The 17,101-nt window shown below is 32.2% G+C and overlaps 1 protein-coding gene and 1 long non-coding RNA gene across 2 annotated transcripts in view; one reads left to right on the top strand and one right to left on the bottom strand.

Moving 5' to 3' along the window:
* The window catches only part of tenm2a (teneurin transmembrane protein 2a), a 1,361,633-nt gene that overhangs the window by 588,690 nt on the left and 755,842 nt on the right, over positions 1-17,101 (bottom strand). The gene's annotated exons all lie outside the window — the stretch shown is intronic.
* On the top strand, positions 12,877-16,439 carry LOC110438989 (uncharacterized). The gene is made up of 5 exons (XR_002457383.3): positions 12,877-12,903; positions 13,483-13,671; positions 13,946-14,104; positions 14,630-14,725; positions 15,458-16,439. It is a non-coding gene; the product is annotated as an uncharacterized lncRNA (long non-coding RNA).

Genomic DNA, 17,101 nt, shown 5'->3' with positions numbered 1-17,101 from the left:
TTTGTTAAATGTTTAATTTAAGGTATTTTTAAATCAGCTGAAATAGTGTACTTAGCACAAAATAGAAAATAATAATAAAATTAAAAACTTATAAAACAAAAATAAAATATAAACAAATAAAGACAAATAAATGTAAAAATTTAAGTTAAAGAAATTTAGTTTTTCTCAGTTGCTTTGGTACATTTCTCAGATCAGAATTGAAATTTGCAAAAATTGCATGTGCATTTCTTAAAACAGCGCGTACAAATAGCAAAACACCATAGATTACCTGCAGAACCCAGTCTCCTTCTCAAAATTCTTAGTCATCTCTCAAAACTAAATTTCTGTATCAGTGAACAAGTCAGTGCCATCAGAATTAGTCCTCATGTCCTCATGTCAGTGTATATAGATAAGACAGTCAAAATTACTTAGTCATGTTACCATTACTACCGTGTACTCTGTATGGGGTGTTCTGGTGTAAATGATGGCAATTTTTAATTTATGTTTTTGCTGTTTGTACTGTAATTTGTTGACAGATAATCTCATTAGCTATGTTTCCATCCAAAAATGTTAATGAACTTTATGCGCAAAACTGGATTATCGAATAAAAGACGTGCGAATAAAGCATCGTTTCCATCCAACGAGTCAAATCTAACAAAATCGTCACTTCCTGATTAACTGTCGCCAAATATCAACAGTAAAAAACGGAATTTGCTGCGATAGGAGAAGCTGCGTCAATCTTTTCTTCATCTAATAAAAGATTTGCGCATCAGAAGGCAATCCAGACACGCAATGAATGTGCGGTGGCGTTTAAAGGTGTCAGACGCGGAGCACAGACGCTCTTGATTCTGGAGGTCATGAATAATATAACAGCACTAATACTTAAACGGTAAGGCATTTTAGAATGACAAAAACAACAGTTCAGATGGTTTACAGTGTGCTTAGCCTGCTGGTTTGTCCATTTACGCACATTTTGATCATAACATGATCTCTTATAACAACAGCACATTGCCTTTTTTGATGCGCATACTGAAATTTATGAAAAAAATTATAAAAATTTATGAAAAATTTATGAAATTTTGCGCAGTTGTGCACATCATGGTGTTTCCATCAACAATTTTTTTAATGTGCATATGCAAAATGGGCATAAAAATAGGAATGATGTGAAGACTGAACAGGTTAAGAATTTAAATTCTGAGAAATGTACCAAAGAGACAAAAAAAAAAAAAACTGTAAATAAAATATTACAAAGTATACCTGTAAATCTCAGAGCTTAGACTAGAAAAATACTTAAGAAAAGGTAAATATCATATATCAAAACACAAAACTATCACATTTACAGTATGTACAGTATATAAGTCAAGTGTAACTGTAACGAATTAATTATTATAATTAATTATTAATTGTTTAATAAATTAATTATTTTACCTATAAATCTCTTACTGTTTTCAGACCACAAGCAATTTAATAAAGTTTTAATCACAGTTATTTTGTAATTAATTAATTGCTATGTGTAATTTTTATTTTGTAATTAATTACAGTCAACACTGTTTGCAACATTTTCATTCTTGTCAGACCATAAGTTGTAACTTTTCTAATGTGTTACTATATGTTACTGTATAAATTCAGTTTTGCCTGCATCTGATGATTTTTTATTATTATTTTTTTTATGACCATGGACATACAGTAAAATCTCTCTCTACCCCATCTCCAGCATATTAAATGTGCCGTAATGTTACACTCACCGCTGGGCTGATGTTTTTTTTTTCCCTCTTCATGTCGAGTTGTAATTTGTTGCATAACTGTCATGGTTTTGCTTGATGAAATAACCACTATCATTCTCTCATGTTTCTTTTCCCTTTTATTCTTCTTTCTCACCCTGATAAGAAAAACTGCAATTTTATTTGATTCACACAAAGAGTTCAATCCGTGCGGAGACACAATGCACGCTCAGACAATCAATATTTCCCCGGCTCTCCCTCCCATCCGCCTAATATATTGAAAATGAAGTTAGAAAGATTGATTCTGTACACGGAGCTACAGGCCAATAGAAAATTAAATGAAAATGTAAATGAACACTGTTTTGTTTTCTCCGAAGTTGCACAGAGAGGATTTTGCTGTCCTCAATTTGTATAATTTGGTATTTGTGGCCATTCACAGATATGGTGTGAATCCGCAAGCGACTTTTGATTATTTATGACCCTGCATAATACACAAAGTGTGAAGACCATGTGATGACAGTATTTGGGGTAGCTGAATACATTGACTTTTTTTTTTATTTGCTGAATAATTCCTAAATAATACATCCCACCTTGTCCATAGTAGTGTGTTTTGCATTTATTACAGACACATACCTTATTTAGACAAGTTATAATAATGATAATGATAATGATAATAATAATAATAATAATAATAATAATAATAATAATAATAATAATTATTATTATTATTATTATTATTATTATTCAGACAAGCAATACCTACGTATGAAAAAATAGTGTAAGAAAATTAATTAAACTTTATTAATAATAATATTATAAAAATACAATACATAAATAAATAATTAAAAAAATAAATAAATAAACAATTAAATAAATAAATAAATAAATAAATACAAAATACACTTACCGAAACATCATCCATGATTATGTTTAAATAAAATAAAATAAAATAAAATAAAATAAAATAAAATAAAATAAAATAAAATAAAATGAAATGAAATGAAATGAAGTAAAATAAAATAAAACAAAACAAAACAAAACAAAACAAAATAAAATAAAATAAAATAAAATAAAATAAAATAAAAAATTAAATAAACTGTAAAAATCAATCACAGTTGATTGGGACAATATAAGGGACTTAATTTATCTTGTGGTTTATATAAATTTTAGAGGATTGAACAAAAAGAATTAAGTTGTTGCAAAAAAACCTCAAGAATTCAAAGAAGTAAAAATGTAGTGTAAATAAAATTTAAATTTAAATTTAAATTTAAATTTAAAATAAAAAAATAAAATAAAAAAAATTTAAATAAATAAATACATAAATAAATAAGGGGGAAGCAGTGGCGCAGTAGGTAGTGCTGTCGCCTCACAGCAAGAAGGTCGCTGGGTCGCTGGTTTGAGCCTCAGCTCAGTTGGCGTTTCTGTGTGGAGTTAACATGTTCTCTCTGCATTCACGTGGGTTTCCTCCGGGTGCTCCGGTTTTTCCCCGGAGACATGTGGTACAGGTGAATTGGTTAGGCTAAATTGTCCGTACTGTATGAGTGTGTGTGTGTGGGAATGTGTGTGTGTGGATGTTTCCCAGAGATGGGTTGCGACTGGAAGGGTATCCGCCGCGTGAAAAAAACTAGCTGGATAAGTTGGCAGTTCATTCCTCTTTGGCGACCCTGGATTAATAAAGGAACTAAGCTGACAAGAATAAATGAATGAATGATTGAATAAAGAAAGAAAGAAAGAAAGAAAGAAAGAAAGAAAGAAAGAAAGAAAATAAAACTCAATACCATAAAATAAAATCAGTTGATTGGGACAACATGAAGAAATTAAGTTGTAGTTTGTATAAATTTAAGAGGTTTGAAAAAAAAAACAATTAAGTTGCTGCAAAAAAAAAAAAAAAAAAAAAACTCAAAAATTTGAGGAAGTCATTTGAACAAACAAATCTCTTTTTCTTTTTTATATATTAAGTAAAGATCAGATTAAATATGAATTTCTTTTTTGCACCTTTGTAGATTTAATCCATGGCAAAAACAACTAATCTTTAACCCGTAAACATAACAATCTACATACAAACAAAAACAGTTGAGCCTCTTTATCTGCCTATAATATTAAAAAAAAGTATAGTTGAAAGCTGCTGATTTAACAGATATGGCAAAATCTAATCTTTCATTATGCAGGCATTTTAAGCTATAGCTGCTCAGGCGATATGCTATATCAGCATTCAGTAATAACTCTTATTGTTGCAGAAGATCTGAGAGCTGGTATTGTACTGTAAATGGCAGTTGGGGGGGGGGGGGGGGGTGTTTCTGTACTAAACTGCCTTTCTTTTCACACTTTTTATCCTCAACACCTGCTTCCTGACATGCTCTCCCAATCTCTCCGACTCCCCATTAAGCAGAACATTGAGGGCAGAAGCAAATCTGACAGAAATCCTCAAAAGAAAGGGATATTCCTGCAGATTAAAACACTCTCCAGGAAATGCAGAGACAAGTCTGCCATTAAAGCCCATTTAATCCTCCGTGGAACATGACTGGATTGTTACAGAACAGATTGCCAGAGGAGATAGACGGGGTGCTCAGGCATCTCTATTTGCCCGTCCGCGTGCGCTGTTTCCTATACGCTCCGCTTGAAAAGTCATCAAAAAGGGAAATTGAAAAAAAATAGGAGAAGCACTGGAAATGTGTTTTGAATGTCGCAATGAGGTAAATCTCATGCTCTCTATCAGCTGCTGGTCTAAACCACTTGTAGACATGGAGGGTAATGGGGTATTTTGAACAATGTTATGGTATTTAGGGTATGTAATAATTTTATTGTATTGAATTTATTCATTTATTTATTTGTTTGTTTTTTTGTTTGACAGATGTACAGTTGAAGTCAGAATTATTAGTTCCCCTTTGATTTTTTTTCCTTTTTAAAAAAAAAAAAAAATTCTCAAATGATGTTTAATAGAGCGAGGAAATATTTCACAGTATGTCTGATAATATATATACATATATATATATATATATATATATATATATATATATATATATATATATATATATATATATATATATATATATATATATATTTTTTTTTTTTTTTTTTTTTTTTTGGAGAAAGTCTTATTTGTTTTATTTCTGCTAGAATAAAAGCAGTTTTTATTTCTTTAAAATAAAAAAAAATAAAAAATATTTTTAGGTCAATATCAATAGCCCCTTTAAGCTTTTTATTTTGTTTCGATAGTCTACGGAAAAAAACATGATTATATAATAACTTGCCTATACCCTAACTTGCCTAATTACCCTTATTAACCTAGTTAAGGCTTTAAATGTCATTTTAAGCTGAATACCAGTGTCTTGAAAAATATTTTGTAAAATATTATGTACTGTCATCATGGCAAAGATAAACTAAATCAGTTATTAGAAATTAGTTAATAAAACTATTATGTTTAGAAATGTATTGTCAAATGAAGCAAAAAAGCAAAACAAAACAAAAAATGTAAATAAAGCAAAGCAATAAAAAGCTATTTAAAAATAAATAAATAAACAACTAATTAAAATAAAGCAAAAAAAATCTAAACAATAATAAAATTAAATAAAACAAGACAAAAAACTAAACTAAACTAAAATAAATAATATAAAAACTAATATACTAAATAAAACAAAATAAAAGCAACGCAAAACAAAAATTTTAAAATAAAGCAAAATAAAACTAAAAACTATAAATAAATAAATAAAACAAAACATAGTTTTTTTTATTGTTTAAAAGTAGTACTGCAAAACTATAAAAACATCATCTGTGTAAGACACTGGCACTAGATAAAGTTCTTATATGGTAGCTATGGCTAATACAGAATCTGTTATGTTTACTGTTTGTCATATAAAGAGCACACATTTTTAATGCTCTGGTGGTTTTATTGTGTTAACTGAACTCAATGCAATTTAATAATAATAATAATAATAATAATAATAATAATAATAATAATAATAATAATAATAATAATAATAATAAAGTTAAGAGGGAGAAAGGACCTTTAAAATGAGTCCTATTATTTAAAGGTATAACTGCAAAACTATAACATCATCACCTGTGGCAGATTGTGGGAATGGCAACATCATGGCATTGCCAGCACATGAAGAAACGGAAGCTCTTGTTTATCTCCTCGGTTTCACAAGAATTACTTGCCCTCACTAACCATGAAGTGCGAGTTCGCAAGTAACTTTCAGAGCAGTTCTCTGAAAACCTCATGTTGATCTCGCCTCTGACTTCCACAGACGCAAATGACACTTCTGTCAGAACTGAGCTTCAAGTCAAAAACTCTAACACACTTTAACAAACCAACTTTGCCAATTCACTGCAAAGAGACCTTTTCCTTTTTATTAAGCTGCCTTACCACTGCATAGAATGATTTCAGCGTGGGATTATTGACAAGTCAACCAATGAGAGGAATGTCTGCATTATGTTTACTGAACATAAAAATACATAAACATTTACAATTAGAAACAGTTATTGAAAACTATAAATAGAGACTGTTTTACTAAATTTTTGATCAAGTAAACGCAGCCTCAAAGAGCCTATAAAACTTGACACCAAACTTATTGTAAATTTTTATGATTCCTAATGGCAATAACTCCAGGTTGTCAAATGGTCAAATTCATGAATATTCTGAGGGGATAGTTCACCCTTCACTTGCTCCAAAGCTGTTTCTTTCTTCTGTTGAACACATAAAAGACAGAAGTATTTGTATTTGTTTTTCCTACTAAAGATGTCCATGGTTACAGGTGTTCAGTAAACACTGAGATTGATTCAATTTGGGGTGAACTACTCCTTTTAGGTCCTTTTATGGTCATGAAAAAAAGTAAACAAAATCATTTAAATGTGACAGCACCACAGAGGGCTACACATTGTGTCCATTGGGTTTGTAAATACTAATTTTACTATTACAACTGATGTCGTTCATTATTATTATTATTATTATTATTATTATTATTATTATTATTATTATTTTACTTTAATTTTTTTATTAATTTTTTTTTGTACTTTTATATATTATATTATATATATTTTGTACTTTTATATATTATATTATATATAATAATATATTTTACTTCATATTATTTTACTATTTTATTTTATTTTATTTTTATTCATTCATTTTCTTTTCGGCCTGGCCCTTTATTAATCAGGGGTCGCGCCACAGCAGAATGAACCGCCAACTATTCCAGCATTTGTTTTACTCAGCGGATGCCCTTCTAGCTGCAACCTATCTCTGGGAAACATTCATACAAACTCATTCACACTCATACACTTGACAATTTAGCCTACCCTATTTACCTGTACTGCATGTCTTTGGACTGTGGGGGAAATCGGAGCACCCGGAGGAAACCCACACGAATGCAGGGAAAACATGCAAACTCTACACAGAAACGCCAACTGACCCAGCTCGAACCTGCAACCTTCTTGCTGTGAGGCGACAGATGAAGTCAGAATAATTATTAATAATTATTAGCTCCCCTGTTTATTTTTTTCCCCTATTTCTGTTTAACGGGGAGAAGATTTTTTCAACACATTTTTAAACATAATAGTTTTAATGATGACATCATTAATTTTTGATGACAGTAAATAATATGTTACAAGATATTTTTCAAGACACTTCTATACAGCTTAAAGTGACATTTAAAGGCTTAACTAGGTTACTTAGGTTAACTAGGCAGGTTCGGGTAGTTAGACAAGTTATTGTATAATGATGGTTTGTTCTGTAGACTATCAAAAAAAATATAGCCTAAAGGGGCTAATAATTTTGACCTTAAAATAGTTTTTAAAAAAAATAAAAACTGCTTTTATTCTAGCCGAAATAAAACAAATACGACTTTCTCCAGAAGAAAAAAAATATTATCAGACATACTGTATTTATTTATTTATTTTTTTGCTCTGTTAAACATATTTTGAAATAATTATTTGGGAAATATTTAAAAAAGAAAAAAAATACAAAGGGGGCTAATAATTTTCATTTATAATTTTATTTTACATTACTAAATGTTTGCATTTGAGTCAACTGCAAAAAATAGTAAGTGTGTTTCCTCTATATGCCAAGATGTGAAATATGAATCTGTACCAGTCCCAGAAGGTTAGAAAGGAGGAAATACATTTGAGTTTTTTCCGACTTCCTTCGCATTTCAAAACTCTTTACACATGTAATCTTTAAAAACATTTGGACTATCAATTACCAAAAAAGCCCTGTTTTTTTTTCCCCCCTCAGTCCTCTGCCAAATCAAAACAGCATTGACTGACCTCAAGAATAATGCCTATGAGGCCCGATAGTTACATGGTGGCGAAGCAGACATGGAAATTTCCTTAAACAGGATTTATCCCGGTCGTCAGACAGTTTCCAACACTCCCAGTCAGCTTCAACAATCAATCTAATGCCTCTTCCCTGAAGGTTTGCATAAGCCAGTGTCTGAGGAGCAACACGAGTGCCTTCACCACTTCTGATTTATTTCTTTCTGCATGAAGATGAGACGCTAACAACCTCCCCTCGGACTCTGAAGCGCTGATAATATACTCCGTCTGGAAACATTTGAGCGCTGTGACTCGTCCTATTCAGTCTCTTATGCGAACAGAGGGAACATGGACACAGCACTAAAGAGGAGCTTTCTAAAAATGCTTCATCCCTTCTTTGAATTACAATGGATGAATTTAAAACTGCAGTGGGGGAATCTAATGCTCCCGAGTCACTGACAGAAGAGGTCAGGCCAACTAAAAGCTCCTAAAGTCAAACATATAGATGGAAAGGAGTGGATTAATTACACAGTGAATGAAGTGAAGGTCAGTGTGCAAGACCTGTGTGCCTGTTTCTGTCATGAGTATTGATTTACTGTGCATCCACAACCTGGGCCGGGGTTCAGAAACTGAAAATAAAATAATAATAAGATTAATACTGACTTTCTGTAAGACTTCCTCTAAAGATTAAAGATTATAATATGGTAAAGATTATAATATGATTACTTATTATATTAAGATTATAGTGTTATCTATGTTTTAATAATATTATAGTAAGTATTTACTAAGGTTTTGTAAATGTTCAGTCAACCTTTTTAGGTCTGGAAATCACAAACTTAAAATTCTCTTAAGGTTTCAAGGCAAGGCAAGTTTATTTATATAGCACATTTCATACACTATGGTAGTTCAATCAGCTTTTCTAATGTTTCAGGGTGTGCATCAGGTTTGTAATTACTACTGTAACCCCTACTTGCAATTAAATTTGATTTGTTTATCCATTTGTTCATTAATTCATGTGTTCTCTTATTATTCTTTCCAAAATAAATTTATTTATTATTATTTATTTATTTATTTTTTGTATAAATGACTAAATAATTTTAAAAATAAATGAAAAATGTATGTAAACAAAAAAATGAAAAAATCTGTATGCATGCATGCTCCTATTATAAATGAATGAAAATGTAAAAATTACTTTTAAATAACAACAACAACAACAACAATACTGTGACAACAAGAATGATGTATGTATGTATGTGCCAGGCAGGCTGGTCTGAGTATTTCAGAAAATGGATTTTCACACACAACCATCTTTAGGGTTTACAGAGAATGACAGAGAGAACATATCCAGTGAGTGGCAGTTCTGTGGGCACAACATGTCCAACCTTGAGGTGGATGGGCTAGAGCACCAGAAGACCACATCGGGAGCCACTTCTGTAAGTCTGGCCATTCCCCGTGTCTACATGTTAAAATGCATTGATGAAGCTGAGGCTACAATTCACATAGGCTCACCAGAATTGGACTATAGAAGCTGCCTGGTATGATAAGTATTGATTTCTGCTGCGGAATTTGTCGTCAACAACATGAAAGTATGGATTTATCCTGTCTTGTAACAACAGTTCAGGCCGGTGGTGGTGGTTTCATGGTGTTGGGGATATTTTCTTGGCACACCTTGGGCCCATTTGTACCAATTGAGCATTGTGTCAACACCACAGACCTGAGTATTGTTGCTGAACATGTCCATCCCTTTATGACCACAGTGCACCCATCATCTGATGGCTACTTCCAGCAGGATAAAACACCATGTCATAAAGCCCGAAACATCTTAGACTGGTTTCTTGAACATGACAATGAGTTCAGTTCACTGTACTTAAGTGACCTTCATAGTCACCAGATCTCAATCCAATAAAGCACCTTTGGGATGTTGTGAAACAGGAGATTCGCATCATGAATGTGCAGCCAACAAATCTGCAGCAACTGCATGATGCTATCATGTCAATATGAACCAAAATCTCTGAGGAATATTTCCAGTACCTTGTTGAATCTATGCCATGAAGGATTAAGGCAGTTTTGAATACAAAAGGGGGTCCACCCCGGTACTAGTAAGGTGTACCTTATAAAGTGGCCTGAAGTGTTGCCTACTTATTCATTCGTTCATTCATTTTCTTTTTCGGCTTATCCAATTTATCCAGCACGTTTTTTTTTTGTTTTTTTTATGCAGCGGATGCCCATCCAGCCGCAATCAATCTCTGGAAAAGTTGCTTACTTGAATAATTAATTCTGTTTGAGGAGTTTAACTGTATTTATAGTTTCCCAAAAAAATACAAATTGTCATTTAACAATGTAGTGTCTCCTTCTTTTCCCGCATTACTGATATTTATCTTTTGATAATCTATTACATATTAAACTCTGTGTCAACACTGATATCTGGTGATATCCTAAAGAGTAAATATGGTCAAGTGAGCCAGTAAATAATTTTTGAACAGCACTTGATTAGAGTTCTCAGTCTGGACTGAGTGGTTTGTGGCTCAGTCGAGCTCCTGCGTCATTGCCATCATGTGTGTCATCTGTATGAATCTACTATGGGCGAAACCTCAGTTTGGCTGCGTCTGAACTTCTGGTGCAGAGGAGGATATAATCCTCTAGACGCTGAATAATCTACAGCTTGACAACATGCAAATTACCAGCCTACATGGAGTTAGCGGACTGTTGCTGTGATGTGAGGGTTTGCAAGCAGATGGTGCAAAGAAACCTAGGGTTTACTCACATGAACACACAAAAGTGTCATTACGCAGATTGAGCTTCCTTACTATAGAATTCACTGCAGTAAATAAAGGCAAGACACTGCGGGTGACTAAGGGGAATTAGTTATTAGTATACTTCCACAGATGATTGACAAGGATTTTGTTAAGATTAGCTAAATTTTTTTACATCACAGAATACAAACATGTTTAAATGTACAAATGAATAATTATTTCATTAAATATGTAATATTTTTCAAACATGACTAATACAACACACACATGCACGAATGCACACACTAAAAACAGTATTATGTATTAACAAATCTGGAAACTTTTGCAAAGAACTGAATATAAGTATGATATAAACTGGCAAAAAAATAGGTGAAAGGCCTACCTCTCACTGACAAAGGTCCATAATTTGTCCCATAATGAGCTCATTTGTCTTATTTTGACTGCTTTGCCATCATAAATAGTCAAAATGACCAATGGAAAAAGGAAAAAGGCTTTAAAACTATGTGGAATACTCTGTTGGGTGTGAGAAGAGCTTAGAGATTTGGCCAATGCTAACAAATATTTTTCCAATTTCCAGCTATGCAAGAAAACACACAATCTGACTTTAGAGAAGTCTTTCACTACTGGTAACTACCTTTCATTAGTAACTTTTACTGTCAATCTATTCATTACTTTTTGTTAAAATGGCCAAATGTTCTGGCCACTTTGTTATTTGCCTAATTAATGACAATAGGCCTAATTTTTTAATAAAAAAAAGTTTTTTTCTAATGATATACATTTGGATAAAAAAAAAAAATAATAAAATATTTCTTTATTCTAAATCCTTAGGAAATATTTGGTATATTAAAAAGTGTGGTTATGATGAGCATCCGACAAGCCAATTCAGCTAAATATACACTGTAAAAACGCCAACTTTCAAAAAGTCCTCTGAACAAAGATTAATAAGTTAACTGAATTTAAATATTTTCATTTGAAATGCTGACAAATAATAGTTAGTTTGTTCAACAAATATGGTGCTTCAATGTGAAAAACTTAAAATATTTCGTTGAACTAATACAAAATTCTTAGTTTTGCGTTGATGCGTGCCCTTCTTGTTGGCGCATGCGCCTTATAAGCTTCTGGCGCATGCGCAATTTACTTCCATAGCTCACTGCAGGGGGTACCTGTCTCATGCGCGCGACAAAACGAACCATCTTTCTTTCTGCGGAGCTACGTGTCAATTGTTTTCATAATCGATTGTATATAATTGTATACATGTTTTTTGTGCGATGTGCTACCCATCTGACTGCCCGATCTATTTTACCAGTGTATTAATGATGTGAGAGACCGTGATAGAGCGGTTAAGAGCAGGCCAACGACGTTTCTGCTAAATCATAGTAGTGATGGTGAAATGAAGCTTTCTGAACCAGTGAAGCGCTCGACTAAATTGTATCGGAAAAAGGTTCGTTACTCGAAGCTTTCTAAATCAGAGCTCGATGAGGATCTCTTCTGGTGAAAGTGTGGGAAAGCACTGTGTTGCCATAATGTCAATTGTTCACAACTGACCAACTCATTCATGTAGTAATACAAAAACAGCAATATAAACAAATTACTCAATTACTGTAGTTTTTACACAAGATATATTACATTACACAACTGATGATTGTAGTAAAATCCAAGGTATTCAAAAGTTTATCATAATACAATTAGTCCCGCTCCAAGCAGGGATCGAATCAACGATTCCTGATTGGGAGGCGAGTGCTCTAGGAGGACGCTATATGAATGATGCTTCAGTGTTGCATTCACCAGATGCTCTCTGTCAAACACAATACTACGATATGCGGTGGTTTTTTTTAAAGATAGTCATAAAAAATACGCTAATACACTTTAGTATTGTTCAAAACCTTTTTACTAAAAAATACTATTGTAGTTTAGTTTAATTACTGGTGTTTGAGACTGGTGCAGTGCTTTGAAACAAATGTATGTAATAGACGCCAATTCTCTAGCTATACACTTTACTATGAGGGTGTTTAAACCTTTGAATCAAAATTCGAAGCAGTCACGTGGGTAAAGGCAAAAATGAAGCTTCGGACGTCACTGATCACGTGATGATGGCAAAACGAATCAAGCTCCGGTACACTGCTTCACTGCGAGATGTATCGTTTTTTTGATACATGCTTCGAAGACTCGGCGCACAACGTCACATCACTAAATCATAGGTATGTATGTCTTTTTTGTTGTCATCTAACGTTATATTATTTGATATGTTGGCTTTGATGTGCGCGTGTATCCTAATACGGAACTATTTGTTATAATTTAGCCGTGAGTTACTTGTTTCGTGCACTTGGTTTTGGCTATTTACATCAATAAAAGTTTTGAGTGAATGTATTTGAAACAAATAGCGATTTCAATCGAGTCATTTGCTTTAATAACTCACGATTAATACAATGAGTATCATATAACATACCAGATCAGGTATCCAAGTCAAATTTCCTTGCTAAAACGAATATAACATTATGTCCTGTTTATCTAGATTGCTGTCAGCATTGCGCACATCATAACCTTTTTTCCCTTCGAACCAGAGCCAGTGGAACAAACGGTGACGTGTTTAACTGTGTAATTTGTGTGAAAATCGTGTGATTTTCATGTAATTCATTGCTTGATTTGCTTGTATATTAGTTAGCTCGACTAAATGTCTATCATATTCAGACCAACTTGCTTTAACAGTCAGCTAGCTTTTATTTACATAAAAAATATAAAGGGCTAAATATATATTTTTCTTTCTTTTTGCTCAAAAGGACTGAAATATTGACAATGACATAATTCAATGCAAGATTTCCTTGAGGAGGTGAGACTTGCTATCATCAGTGAAATTTGACGGTCATTCACCAGCAGATGCAAGAAACCTTTTCTCTTTGCCCAAAAGAAGTTGTTGAGATTTAGCCAGGAAGAAATTAGAGAGAGATAACCTGGACTTTAAGGAAGAGGTAAGTCACTATATTGCAATTGCTTTGGTTTCATTCAAGGTAGTAATGATAATGCTAAAAATAACAAACAACATTATTATTATAGGTAATTCAAAATACATCTGTATTCAGCATTTGAACATTTAAATATTTACATTTACAAATATATATATATATATATATATATATATATATATATATATATATATATATATATATATATATATATATATATATATATATATATATATATTATGTGTAAATATTAATATGTATGTTTTTTTGTATATTGTAGATCTGCAAAGAGTTTTCTTAGATCTGTAATGTAGATCTCCTGAGACAGTTAATCGAGTGACTTGATAAATATACAGCACCTCTCCTGAAACTCTACAGAAAAAGAAGGGATTCAATGGGTCCAGAGATGGATACAACTTTAAACAAGATGGATGAGCAGGTACTCATTAAGAATTTTTTTTTTCTTATACACCCGTCTGATGTTTTTAACATGTGCAACATATTTTGTCCTGTCAAACACAAAAGCATGAATTTCATGCTCAGGTAATACAGTCTAATAAAACGTAATTGCAACTATTTAATTGTCCAGCCCTTTTGCATTAATTTTAATTGTGTCAAGTTGTGTTTTGATTGTGAGATGGAAGTAAGATAAATAACAGATGTTTCACTTGTTTTGAGTGACCATTTCAAATGAATACATTCAAAGAGGAAAATAGAAATTAATAGCTGTAGTTTTTAACTCAAAGTAATTGTCACATGAAACTAAACATTTTTCTAAATTTGCCAACACAACCATTATCAAATTCCATTGTATGGAAACCACAAAATTCTTTTTTAAAAATAAAGCCATGTGTTTTTTCAACAGCATGAATAAAATACTATGCTCATTTAAATGTACTAAGTACATTTTTACTTACAAAACAATAAGATTGTAAAACACCCTTTGTAAATGACTTTCCTTTAGGTCACTGATATTGTCACCGATCGAGAAAGAGCAGCTCTTGAGGGATTGCCAATTTTTCTTCGTAAAAATTTTGCTTGCTTTCTCAAGATATGTCTGGTAAGTTACCCATTTTCATACCCTATTCTACATTTATTAGTCTGCTTGGTAACACTTATAATAGCTGCACGCTATAAATTTATTTAGTATTAGTGAATAGTTAATTTATTTTCTGTTAAGCATAACTCTACATGAAGTGCTCAGTGATTGTATTTTTTTAACTTTAATGATTCATTTGTATTACTAATTTAAGTAGTGCATTATTTACAAACCAGTTATTTAAGAATACTTGGTGTTTTTAAGATCATTCAGAATGCTTAAGTACACGATTAATAAACTATTCAAATTAACATTTAAATATCCTAATATTAAGGTATGTAATAATAGTTACTTTGTATGTTAGTATATGCTTTATGAGCTTAACTTCATCCAGTTGTGACCTAATCTAAAGTGAGGACTATTTATGCTTTATAAATCCCTTATGAATGACAATTAAAGGCTCAGTTATATTCTAAACAGGACAATAAACAACTTTCACAATTGAAACTGTATCAAATAAAAGTAAATCTTTGCAATTTTATGTAAAATAAAAGTTAAAAAAATTGCTAAATAATAAAAAGTTGTCAATATATTGTTCAATTATTATATATTATAGACTATTCTAAGTGTTACTGTTTGTATGTACGAAAGTATTACATGTTTTTATTTTCTTTGCATAATAGTAATAACATTAATAAGTAGTAATTAATATTACACATCAATTAATTTTCCCATTACTTAATCTCCTATAAGGACACGGAGCCTGAAGACCACAGCACCAGAGATTAAAGGATTGGAATCTTCACTGTGGTGGAAGATGATAATGGCACTTCTGCATCCCTGCAATATGTGATGAACCTCGCTAAAATCTTGGAGGAGGCCATAGTACTTCAGGATATCACACATCTGCCTGCAGCCTTCGCTTACTTGTTCAGCCTCTTGTATAGACTGAATATGGAACACCCAAAAGAACTCAAATATACTTTTTAAGTGATTCAGCATGTTTTATGGAGGTTGGTGGCACATGATCTGCGAGAGTTCAGTTCATTCATTCATTCATTTTATTTTCGGCTTAGTCCCTTTATTAATCTGGGGTCGCCACAGCGCAATGAACTTGTTTTACGCAGCGGATGCCCTTCCGGCTGCAACCCATCTCTGGAAAACATCCATACACACTCATTCACACATACACTATGGACAATTTTAGCCTACCCAATTCACCTGTGCCACACGTCTTTGGACTGTGGGGGAAACCAGAGAACCCAAAGGAAACCCACGTGAACGCAGGGAGAACATTCAAACTCCACACAGTAACGGCAACTGACCCAGCTGAGACTCGAACCAGCGACCTTGGTGGGAGGCGAAAGCACTTCCCACTGTGCCACTGTTTGAATGTTTTGAGGTCTGTTTTTGGACTTGATGTACTTTGTTGACAAAAGTGCAGTACACTTTAAAGACTGTTTGAATGGAGTGGCTTTTAGGGTTTACTCTGATTAGATAATTGTATATTCACCTGGTTTGAGTGTTTGGACACACTAATAGCTTGGTTTTAGTAAGGTTGCCAGTTATTTTATGTTGAAGCAGTGAACAATCTTTTCAAATCTGGAAACATTCAGTACTAGTTGTGTACAAACTAGCCCAATGCTGAACACGGCTAATGTCAAATGCTGATTTTGTATGCAAATGTTTTGGATTGTGATTTGAACACAGTTAAAAATAAAAAAAGTGAATTGACTATTCTTGTGTATTTAATATGAATCCTAAAAATTAATAGTAAATGCATAATGAATCAGTTTGTTTTATTTTGTTCAGTAAACTAAAAAAATCTTGTTGAGTAAACATGATCATTTTTGTTCAGTAAACAAAAGATCTTGTTGAATAAACGTGAAAATTTTTGTTCAGCAAACAAAAGATCTTGTTGAGTAAACATGATCATTTTTGTTCAGTAAACAAAAGATCTTGTTGAATAAACGTGAAAATTTTTGTTCAGCAAACAAAAGATCTTGTTGGGTAAACATGATCATTTTTGTTCAGTAAACAAAAGATCTTGTTGAATAAACGTGAAAATTTTTGTTCAGCAAACAAAAGATCTTGTTGGGTAAACATGATCATTTTTGTTCAGTAAACAAAAGATCTTGTTGAATAAATGTGAAAATTTTTGTTCAGCAAACAAAAGATCTTGTTGGGTAAACATGATCATTTTTGTTCAGTAAACAAAAGATCTTGTTGAATAAACGTGAAAATTTTTGTTTAGCAAACAAAAGATCTTGTTGAGTAAACATGATAATATTTGTTCAGCAAACAAAAATATGTTGTTGGTTAAACAAGGAATTCAACAAAATATTTTAAGTTGACTTAGTTAACTTAAAAAGCTGTGTGTGATTGGTTGCCTTATTA

The sequence above is a fragment of the Danio rerio genome, chromosome 14 (genome assembly GCF_049306965.1).
Source record: "Danio rerio strain Tuebingen ecotype United States chromosome 14, GRCz12tu, whole genome shotgun sequence".
Taxonomy (NCBI): domain Eukaryota; kingdom Metazoa; phylum Chordata; class Actinopteri; order Cypriniformes; family Danionidae; genus Danio; species Danio rerio.
This window is presented reverse-complemented; position numbering and strand designations above follow the sequence as displayed.